The sequence below is a fragment of the Pteropus medius genome, unplaced genomic scaffold (genome assembly GCF_902729225.1).
Source record: "Pteropus medius unplaced genomic scaffold, Ma_sr-lr_union100, whole genome shotgun sequence".
Taxonomy (NCBI): domain Eukaryota; kingdom Metazoa; phylum Chordata; class Mammalia; order Chiroptera; family Pteropodidae; genus Pteropus; species Pteropus medius.
The window spans coordinates 8,457,859-8,469,936 of NW_024342473.1; positions in this window are offsets into that span (position 1 = coordinate 8,457,859).

The window sequence follows — 12,078 nt, forward strand, 5'->3', positions numbered from 1 at the left end:
TGAGCAGCTGGGTCAGCACTATATGTTCTAGTGATCACTGGCTGTCAGGGTGAAGCTTAAATTAATATTCTGAGTAGTTATCGAACTTCTGGGGCCCCATCTTCATGGAAACCAGTAACTGGAAACAGTATTGGTATTCGGGCTTCTACTTTCATCAATAGATTCAAGGAGGGATAAAATCCAGAGCCAGCCTGATATCACCAACAATATTTCTTAGAGTAACTGTTGATGTGAAAAACAGATAAGACTAAATTGAGTCCAAGGAAGTGAAAATGTTACGTTCACTGTATCTCCCCAAACTTGGCCAGACGGTGTTCCCCCACCACACCAAGGTGTCTCCCTTTGCCTTTAGACCTCATTTCCTTCCTGGATGATAAACACAAATTTCCTATAATGCAAAAGGGTTGCTTTGTAGGGGTATAAATGGAAATATACTGGCTGTATAAACTTACAAAATTAGTTTTGCAGGCGGAAGGAATCTTAATTAAAGGACTGCTTTGAAGTAATGAAGAGTAATAAAGCATTATTCATTATGTTCACTTTGGCACTAGCCCCATTCACTTTAATGATCTAATTTCTATTTTTCTTATTTAATGGATGACATTAGAATAGCTTTCCCAACAGGTTCATTTCCAAAAAGTTAATGAAGTCGAGCTAAGTCTATATGGTAGATTATTAGGGTTTCTGCTTAGAACCACCAAATACTCCACTGTCTTGGATTCCACTTTCTGTTTATGGATAAGATGAGATTTATCAGAAAAATTAGTGCTTTTCATACTACATGGTTATATCCTTCATACTAGAAAATCACTTTACTAAAATTATAGAGGAAATAGTACCTTGTCCATCTCTTCCAAATGAATAAATGTGCCACAAAATCAGGCTTTTTGTGACTTTGCATTATAAAGACTTGAACAAAAGTAATCATTTAATGTATGAGAATCGATACTCGGGAATTTAACAATTGGTGTGTAATAACCAAGTCTTACCAGAGAGTGGGGGAAGGGGTGGGCAGAGTTTTAAGCATTTATTGAAAGCAGTAACAAGTAAAACTTAATTTTCATTAAAAAAAATTTAAGATGAGACTACACCCACACTCTCTTAAAACAGGCTCCTTCTGGAAAGGGCACAGGATTTACCACAAAGGCCTTGGTCTGTTGCTCTGTCATTACCAGACAAGATGGAATAACAAGAACTGCTTAAAACTAAAAAACTAAAAATAAAAAAATAAAAAAAAACAATAAAATATATAAAATAAAATGAAACAATAGTTTTCAAAATATGAACATTAGGAAACAGAGGATTAGGACACTTAAGAGATGATTAAAAAGTAAATGAGGTGAGCCTTACAATCTATATAATCAATGCAATCCTAAACAAGATCTCAAAAGTGTTTTTTTGTGGAAACTGAAAAGCTGGTTCTAAAATTCTTATTAAAATGCAAAAGACCAAAAATCGTCAAAACAACTTAGAAAAAGAAAAACAAAACTGGAGGGCTTACGCTATTTGATTTCAAGATTATTATAAAACTACAGTAATCAGACAGTATGGTATTGACATAAAGATAAAACAATAAATCAATGAAACAATAGAGATTATAGAAATAGAATTACAATTGATATTCAACAAAGATGCAAAGGAAATTCAATGGAGAAATGTTGGTCCTTTCAATAAATGGTGCCAGAACAATTATGATATCTATTGTGAAAAAAAAAGAAAAACTTTAAAAGTAAATAAAAACGACTTCAGTATACACCTCACATTACATAAAAAAATAACCTAAATGGATCATAGACCTAAAAGTAAAATCCCAAATTATAAAACCTCTGGAATACATAGCGGGAAATCTTTGTAAGCTTGGGTTAGGTAAAGACTTTTTAGATATGACAGCAAAAACATGATCTATAAAAGGAAATGTTGATCAAATGGACTTTATCAAAATCCAAAAGTTCTCTTCAAAAAACATTATTAAGAGAATGAAAAGACAATTTACAGAATGAGAAAAATATTTGAAAAATAACATCTGATATTCATATCAAAAATAAAGAACTCACAAAATTCAATAATAAGCAAACAACTCAATTAAAACCACAATAAGATTTTACTACATGCATATTAAAATGTATAAAATGGAAAATACTGACCATACCAATTGAGTGTAAGGATGTGAAAAAACTGGAACTCTCATACACTCCTGATATGTAAAATATACATCCGCTTCAGCTGTTTCTTAGAAAGTTAAACATATACATATCATATAACCCAGATATTCCATTTCTAGGTATTTATCTAAAAGAAATGAAGGCCTATGTCCATTACAAGGACTTGTACCTCAATGTTCACAGCACCTTTATTCATAATAGCCCCCAAATAGAAATAACCCAAATGTCCATCATCAGGGGATAAAATGTGGTATATAATTATAAAGGAATATTCCTCAAGAGAAAAGAATGAAGTACTGATACATAGAACAACATGAATGAATCTCAAGATAAGTACGCTGCATAAAAAAAAAGCCAAACTTAAAAGAGTGCAGACTGTACATTTCCATTTATATAACATTGTGTAAAATTAAAACTCTAGTTACAGAAAGCAGGTCAATGGTTGTCTGGGGATGGCACTGTGGGGGTGGAGAGAAGACGGATGGGGTAAGGGAAGGGATTCCCTAGGGGCCTGGGGAAATTTATGGGGATAATGCGTATGTTCATTATCTTGATTATAGTGATGGTTTCACCATTTTATAGATTCAAAACTGATCAAATTTCACTTTAAATATGTGATGTGTATTGTATCTCAATTATACATCAATTAAAGTTGTTTCATTTTAAAAAAAAAAAACAGGTTTGTGTTTAAATTATAGTTGTGTGATCTCGAACAAGTTTCTTAACCTCTTTGTACCTGACTTCCCTCAGGGTCAAACACAGACAATAATAATAAACACCTCAAGGTGTATCAGGGGAGACCCTGCAGCAACAGGCCTCAGAAAAGCACTGCATCAGTGGCAGGTAGAGCATCTTGTCCTCCCTGCAAAGGACTTAGTGTTCCTGTTAATCCCTCAGACAGCATTCTCTCTCGAGGTTGTATCTTTTATCTTCAGAACTCAAAGAACATGATATCTGAAGCTAAGGTAATATTATCTCTTAAAATGCCTATATAAACAAAGTCATATGGGAGAAAATGAGAAAACACAAGGAATTAAAAAGCAATAGCATAGAATCTGTAGCTTTGGTGAGAACTAAGTGGAAAATCCACTTGCCCTATCATCAAAGGACACAATAAATTCAAGCTATCTGGATTATGTGTGACCCTTCCCGCCCCCCCGCCACCACACAATCACATGATAAAACAGTATGAAAAGAAAGCACATAAATTTAGAAAATTAAAGACCTTACGCTTTCGAGTCAGACTTTGGATCAGATCCTGACTCATCACTTACTGGGTCTGTAACCTTGGACAGCTCTCTCACTCTTGCTGAACTTCAGTTTCCTCACTTATAGAACCACCGTCCTGTAGGTTGGCTATGAGGGAGAAACCGAAGAAACGTTTTAAAAAGTACCTTGGACAGCACTTGGCACAGTGAAAGTGCTCATCAGTAAGCCTCCCTAAGGTAACACGCTATATTGTGGTAGCACTTGGGTAGAAACCTCCTGGCCCCAGGTCAATGCTCTTTTGCTAGCTCACCTGGCTATGTGTAGATAGACATCAGGTGTCCTAGGTGTCATTCTGGTGTTCTTGCCACCGTGCAAGGTCACTGTTGTTTTTAAACCACCATGAATCAGCATTCATGTATTAACTAGGGGATGAAATCATCCAGTGGATCCTTTGGGCCCTACTCCAATGCTATTAATTACTAGTTCAGTCCTCAGTGTCTTTGCACTGGTACATTCTCTGATTGCTATTGTCCATGAACCAGAACCCTTTTTAGAGTTTACACCGGGGAACATTGGTGCTGAACTGGGCGGGATGCTGTGGGTGCATAATTGTTGTTGTGGCAGTCCTCAACCACGAGATGGCACACAACTCTCTTTTTTTCAGAAGAGAAACATTAGCAAAGCAATTCAAGTCTGAAAACAGGTATGTTTCAAATCAGACGAAAATGCATTTATGTTTTAAAAGTTGCCTTCCTCAGTCTTAAAATGGTAAGAAAAAAAGACAGGGTAAAGGAGATTCTGCTGAGGCTCACGAGATAATGGGAGAAAGAGTGAGTGTGTGGGGAGATGCTGGAGAGCTGCATGGAAATTGCAGCGCTTGCATTCTTGGTGCTTGTACTTGGCCTTGTTGCCTCCCTCTTTGCTCATATTCTTGTCGAAGTTTATAACTTCAAAATGGGATATACTAAGGGTCTCTGCCCTGATCCAGGATCAATGTGAGCCTTGAATAAACTTTAAAATTCCCGAATGCCTCCCATAAAGATGCAAATGCATTCCTTATCTTTTCCTCTAATGGCAAAGACATGTTTTTCTCATTTCCCCCATGTTCTCTGCTGCTGCATGTTCACTTCGGACATTATTTATTGTTGTTTTTATGCCAGTGGAGGGATATGGGAGTGGATTTTAATTTCCATCTTACTTCAGATATACCCGTGCCTGGGCCGTAGGGGTCCCGCCTTATCTCAGAGCCATGGCCCCATGGAGCCCCTCTGCATATAGCATGATTAGCTTCTCTCCATGTTCTTCTGCCTCACGTAGAAGCTAAACAGCTTATGAAAAGCATATTATGGAACCTAATGCATTTATAATGCTTCCTCTGTAGTTCATCAATCTCGCTTTGTGAGCAAGAGAATATCTTGATTGCCTAAAGTAATCAGAATCTCTGTTCTTAAATCATCTTTCCTATTAAATCTTGAGGAAATGTGGTACAGACACATAGAAAAATAATTGCGATATAAACCTAAGGGGATGGAGAGGGGAGGTTAGAGATGTCTCCCAAAGACTGAGCAGTAGTTAGGAAGCCCTAAGTGGGTACAGGAGTGGGACTAGGATGAGGAAAAATGTTCTCCTTGGACACCATTACATGAGGGGTGAAAAAACTAGAAAGCAAAATGTAAGCAACACCATAGGAAGTTCTGCTGTGCTAGAGAGTGAAATGCAGAGTCATTGAAGGAACAGCTCCCACAGTAGGCGGTGGCTAGAGATAGTGCCCTTAAAAGGCTGGGGCTCCTGCTCTAAGTGATGGACAACCACAGAAGAATTTGATGAAGACAGTTCATACTTTAAATAAAACCCCTAAGGTGGAGGACGGATTTAGAAAGGATATGGAGGGAAACCAACTAGGATGTGATTGCAGTGATTCAGGCAAGAAATGACAGTGGCCTGAACAGGGCAGTGGTTAAGGTATAGAGAAGAATATTTACAAGGTTCACTCAAGCAACTGAATGCAAGGGAGCATTCAGTTTCTACCTTACAGGAGAAAGGAGATGGTGGCATCAGGAGGAAGAGTTGATTTAGAAGGAAGGTGATAAAATCGTTTTTGTGTATACTGAGTCTGAAGTGCTCAGAGAACATCCAGGTAGAGGAGACCAGCAGGTAGAAAGATACACACAGCCAAAATTTGAGGGAGAGCCAAGGCTAGCAGTTATTTGAGAGACAGCAACCGATAGGTACAATTAAAACCAGAAGAGTGGATGAGATTGTCCTGGAATAGAGTGAAGAGGAAGAAAAGTAGTGGGTTAAAGGAGGGATTTCTGGGAACAATGACATTTAAGGGATAAGCAGCAGAAGAGAAGCTGTTGGAAAGAGAAATCCATAAAAGAGCGAAGGAATAGTAGACAGCTGTAAGCAGAGGCAGGAAAGTACATTGCCATAGAAGCGAAATGTTAGAGACTCTCAAGAAAGGATTCAATGATTTCTGATGCAGCAGAGGGACTGGCACGATAGAGACTGCCAGCTCCCCACAGTGTTTGGCAATGGGAGCTTGCAGAAGTTGGATGGCAGTGGACTAGGGAGTGAATGGAAGTTGAAAATATGGAGATGGTGAGAGTGGATTACCTTCTGGATGGCAATGGATGAGAAGGGGAGGAAAGAAGTGAATGATGGGGTGGGTAGCTGGTGGGGTGGGGACTGGACAGCGCGGAACCTGACAGAGGGTAGAAGTTTTTGTTTTATTGTGTTTATTTGTTTGTGGATTTGTTTAGCAAACCAGAGCCTTTGACACGTTTATGGGCTGAGGATAAGGAAAGAGTCATGGGTGAGGAATAGAAGGTCCAGGGAAAGATGAGTGGATGTAGTCTTAAGAAGGCTGGAGGAGTGTGGAGTGATGAGTAAGCTTTGACAAGAGGATGTGTACCTTCTTCCCTGAGACTGGAGGAAAGAATGTCAGGATGGGTAAATGGACAGAGATAAGTTCATAAGTGAGAGGATGATAAGCTGATTCAAAGCAAGAGAACAGCAGAAACAAGATTAGAGGTGGAAGACCCTGGATGGCATCGTCACCTGGTTGGGAGCAGCATGGCCTCTGGATTCCAGGCTGATCTGGATTCCAGTACCAGTTCCACCACTGACCAACGACATGACCTTGGCACACTATCTGATCTCCCTAAGAACTTGATTTTCTCATTTGTAACATGGGAACAATAGGAGCTCCCTTGTAGAATTATTGTGAGAATTAAATAAGATTCTATGCACTCTATAAATGACAGTGACAATGATAATGATCATGCAGCAAATCAAAGAGCTAAATATGCCAGATAAGTAAATAGCCCAAATAGTTTGATAATTTTTGGTTTATGTGTCTTTCCATTGTCTCCCACAAGACCGAAGGTAACTTGAGGGTAGGCACCATTTATCTGACTTTTCTTCTTCTTCCTTGCATCCAGGTGGATGCCTGCCTCATGGAAGGCTCTCAGTAGAATCTGTTAAATGATTAAATAAATGGATTGCCTACAATCAGCCTGAAAACAGCCCAGGCTTCTGACTCTCAGATGGCATTTCCCCTCTTCCACACTGTCTGTCTTGGTTGAGCTTTCTCTGTTCTGTGTTTGTCATCCTTGTTACACTAACTAATCTTTCTTTGTAGTCACTAAACAAAAGAATAATAACTCCCCGATTTGGGCAATATACAGGCATACCTCATTTTATGGCGCTTTGCTTCACTGCACTTCACAGATGTTGCATTTTTTACAAATAGAAGGCAAGACCCTCCACTAATCCAGCAAAAAGATTCACTCGCTCTATTGCGATACTCTCTTTATTGTGGTGGCCCGGAACAAAACACTTAATATCTCCGATGTATGCCTATATTTCAGTTCTGGAAATGCAAAAGTATATTATTATTCATCATTAAAATCAAGTGATCTATTTCATTTGGTTGTAAATGCCCAAGAATTAAAAAGGAAAAACAGAGGATGAAACATTGCTGGAGAGACTTCTTTAAATTACCTCTTTTTATGACCACTTGCATCCTGGAAGGGACTGAGCTTTAGGAAGTTAAACAGCTTCGGTGTCTAGTTGCTAAGCAGGCCACACCAAGATGCAGAGGGACAAAGAGATAGCTGCAGCAGCAGGGGAGTCAGCTCATTCCACCCTCGGGTGTGCCAGCCAGGCGAGAGGTAGAGCTGGACTGAAAAGGAAAAGGCAGTGGCATGAATAGCAGAAGCCACAGCATTCCTGTGTCAAGTTGCCAGTTTGTTCACCATGGCCAGCCCCTCCCAAGTCCTTTATAAAAATTTATGTATCGTGAAAACACCCAACTTCTCTTTGTCCTCCTCTCTCCCACTCTGCTCCCTCGGACGAGATGCAGAAATGCAGCTAAAATGCCACCTACAGACGTTCAGGGGAAAGAGTGCCGACAAGATGAGTCAGCAATGGAGGCAAAACGAGGAATTTGGAAAATATATCGCCCCATCTCAGATCATCCCAATCTTGGCAATTGAGTCTCTGCAAGCAGAGGTGGAATTTATAAGGTTATAACTTTTCCCCAGAATCCTACAAAGCTGAATGCTCTGGGTCCTTCCTACCAAACCACTTGCTCTGACCACCAGGGGGCAGGCTGCAGCTAAGAACAGGGCAGTGGACACCTGAAAGCAGAGCTCCATCCTTGTTCCCCCCAGGCCTGTCCCACGTGCCTGAGGGCTCACCCAAACTCAGCTGGTCTGGCAGTGGCCTGTGGAATTCCTTTTCCATTTGCAATGGAAGCTGCCAGAGTTGGGTTAGTCTCTCAGTGAATCATTCCGTCATTTCATTTGTTAAGTTTGAGAACCACTCACTTCAGAATCATGGTGGGAGGAGCATAATAAAAAGCAGATTCTGCACTCTGCTTATGGAGGCCGAATCTGGAATGGAGGGACTGGGCCTAAGAATCTGTATTTTATGCAAACTCTCTGAGTGCTTCTGATGTAAGTGGTACAGAACCACACTTTGACAGAAAATGCTTTAAGCAGTAGTTGAAACCCAGAGCAGTCCCTAAGCAGAGACTTTGGTTTTGTATCATTCCCAGGATTCAAGCAGGCAAATAAAAGTAGTCATACATACCATGCCACCTGAGGGCCATAGGCCATCAGATGTGTGGTCTTTGGCACACCTGAGGTGACACAGCTACTCTTGGCCACATGAATAAACACTCAAGGTAGGATGAAGGAGGCTGGAGACGAAGGAGAAATCTCACTGCCCAGGCTGAATACCAGTGCAGGCTGGCCCTGTCCTCTCCCGACGCCATTCATGCTCAAGTTCCTTCTCGCCATTTCTGGGCGCTGGTTTCCTTATTTTATCTCCTTTAATTTATCTCCCTCCTCCTCATTGCTCAAAAAAGCATCTTGGATTTAGAGGCAGCTAAGCTCTCTTCTAACAATAATCCTTGTTTGTTGTCCCCCGTTGGTGCTAAGAACCATGTTACAACGTGGTACCCCGATGCACTAACAGCTTTCCAGGGAGGAGTGGGAGTGAAACCCAACATCAAACATGCACATCCATTGTGAAGTGTAGCCCAGTTCCAGAATCCATTTAAAAAGTGTTTTAGAGCTGAGAAGATTTCTCTCTTCTCATAACTTAGTGTTACTTTATTCATTCAAAATTCATTAAGTGCCTGCTGTGCCAAGAACCCGTTCTGGCTGCTGTAGGAGGTTAAGCAAGATTCACGAGGCCATTGCCCTCACAGTGCTGATATTATGGTGTAGGAGGCAGGCAATCCAAGAATAATACACAGATGAATTAGTGAATCCGAGATTTGGAGACTGTGACTGGTACTGTGAAAGTAAAAAGGGTTACATGGTAGAGATGCAATGGAGAGGCCAAATTTTGATAGGGATTTCAGGGAGGAGTTTTCTGAGGAGGGGTCCATGGATCAGGTAAGAAAGAAGAGACAGATCAGAGGAAGAGTATTCCAGGTAGAAAGAACTTCCATGTGGTTTCTACCGACACTTCGGTCCATGGCTGCGGAATTTTCACTCATTGCTTAACTCAGCGTTGATTGAGTGCCTTTTCTATGGCGGCATGATGCTAATTCCTCAGAGTGCAGTTGCGAGCAAGAAAGACAGTTTTTGCCTTTCTAATATTTATAATTTTTAAAGATAAGGCTCTATTAACCCTCAGTTACTAAGTTTAACCATTTATCTTCTTCATCCGAGAAAATCTATTTTAGGTTTTGGATTAGCATTGCCTTGATGGGGAGGCCTCTGTGATTACAAATACCAAAACCCAAGGAGAAAATCATCTACGGAGGTCACAAGAACTTGGATACGGTGTCCAGTGGCTCAGATAAAAAAGATCTAGCCACCATTTCTTGCTCATATTTAGGGGGGAAAGAGCATCTCTTCACTCTCTAGAACTCCCTTCATACTATCCCAGTTCTGAGTAAGAGGAAATGGGTTCCCAAAGCAGAACTTATGATTTCCATAGCTAAATTAAGTCCATTCAGGCATTGTCATTTTGGGTGTCATCTCTTGGAGCTGAGCAAAAGTACACTGGCCTGACCTTCCCCTGATGGCCCCCTGTCCACACTTCTCAGATCTTGGAGGCTGTCAAAGAGGAAATAAATATTTGTCTTTGAACCTCTTGGCTGCCTTTTAGAAGTTCTCACTGAAGATGGATGATGGGAATAAAAATGGCAACAAACTACAGGTGAGCTTTGCTCCTACCCCTCCCAGGAAGCCCCTGCCTCTCCTAGAGCACAAAGTCATAACTGACAGATGCTGCCAAACCCCAGGCAAAAAGCCGATTTTTACCCCTGGGTTTCAGAACGTTTCCTCTGCATCTGAATTACTAATAAAGAAGGAAGAAAAGAAACAGGTGGAATAGGGAGAGGCCTGCTTCGGGGCCACAGGCAGGAGTGGTCTGGAACTGGTGCATGGGACTTTCGGGAGGGGTTAGAGGAATGAACGGGTCCATCAGAATCCTGGGCCTTACCCCTAGAGGTTCTGATCAGTGTGGCGTGAGGCCTAGAAGTCAAGTTATCTTAAAAAATTGTTTTCGGAGCTTATGATAATCATTTAGGTTTCTGAGTCATTGAACTAGGGACTGATCAGCAATCTCCTAGTTAGCTCTCCTCCCATCCTGACATCTTCTGTGTCTCCACCCCCTTTCTCCAATACCAGGCCTCCGGTTCAGTCTTATTTTGTTATTATCCCCTAGAGGCCTGTGGCTGAAACCTGAGTCAGTCCCAGCACCACGCTAGGTGGAATAATTGACTTGGGCCTGTTCAGTAAAGGCTTTGGGTTACCAGAAACCCATCTGCTGGCCGTTCTCACCAAGGAAACTGGAGCCAGATCACTTTCACTGGGCATCAACCCCATGCTTCCCGGCGTGCAGGGAGGAAGGAAGATCCACCCCGCTTCTGGCACTTTCACTACAAACAACTCCCATGTGGCTCCCCAAAGCCCTTTTCATTAATATCTCAACACCTCCCAGAATAGCCTGCATGGGTTGTCAGGAAGAGCTCATGTCAAAGGAATAACAGCTTCGCTCTTCCATTCCACCTCCTGGGCGCTGCGCCCACGTACTCTGTTCATTTGAGACAAATTTAACAGCTGACTCTTCAAAACACCTTGCTTCCGTTTGCTGGTCCTTTTCTCTTTATGGTCTCTGAGAACCTAGTGACTGAAATAATTTTTATCATCTTAAAAATAAATTTAAAAAAATTTAAAGTAATACATTTACATAATTTGAAAGTCAAATGTACTACAAAGCCTCTAAGAAAAAAATAGCAATTTCTTCTTCCTTCTCTCTACAGATGCTAACACTTCCAACTCTTGGGGTGGTTTTAGAAGAGAAGTACTCTATACTTCTAAGTAACGTTCTTATAATATTTGTATAGTGCTTTTTCAATTTGGAATATTATCTATTGACTTCCCATTATGTAAGTTGAGAAGACAGCACTTTTACACACATTCATTCTCACCACCCCACCCAGAATTTCCCTCTCCTCCCAATAGTTATGTCATATTTTTTATTAAATTGGTATGTGTTTACATTATGATTGTACAAGTGTTTATTGTTGACCCAATTATAGTATACAATGATTGTTTTTCTTTAATATTTTGTTCTCAGAGCTCCTTTCTATTTGCTCATTCTATGTATATACCATCGAAATTTCCCACGATCTTCACAGAATTATAAAACCCCTCTCAATACTTTGTTCTACTTGGTCAAAGGCACTGAGTGACTGACTAGTTTTATTTCCCCCTTGGAGACACTCCTGGAACCCTACGTTTCCCTGCTCCTATGTGAACTGGCTGCTCAACTTTAAACCTGTGTCTGTCTTTGCGTCTCTCTGTACTGGGGCTCCTGTTTTCTGGATCTCATTATCCATCTACTTCTTGATTTACTAACCCATTTTGTGCAAGCACATACTTCGGTAGCTTCCTGAATATAAAGATATTGGACATGAACTTTAAAAAGCTTCGATCTTTATTGTACTTTTATACTTGATTAATTCATTATACAATTCTAGGTTGAAAATCATTTCTCTTGGAATTTTTAAAGCATTGTTCGCCGTCTTTCAGTTTCCTGTTACTGTTGAAAACATTGATTCTATTCTGTGTCCCTATTTTTTGTTATAACTTTCTCTTTCTCTCTCTCTCTCCCTCCTTCTTCTTCTCCCCCTCCCCTCCTCCCTTCCTCCCTTCTTCCTTTCCCATCTTTTTCTAAA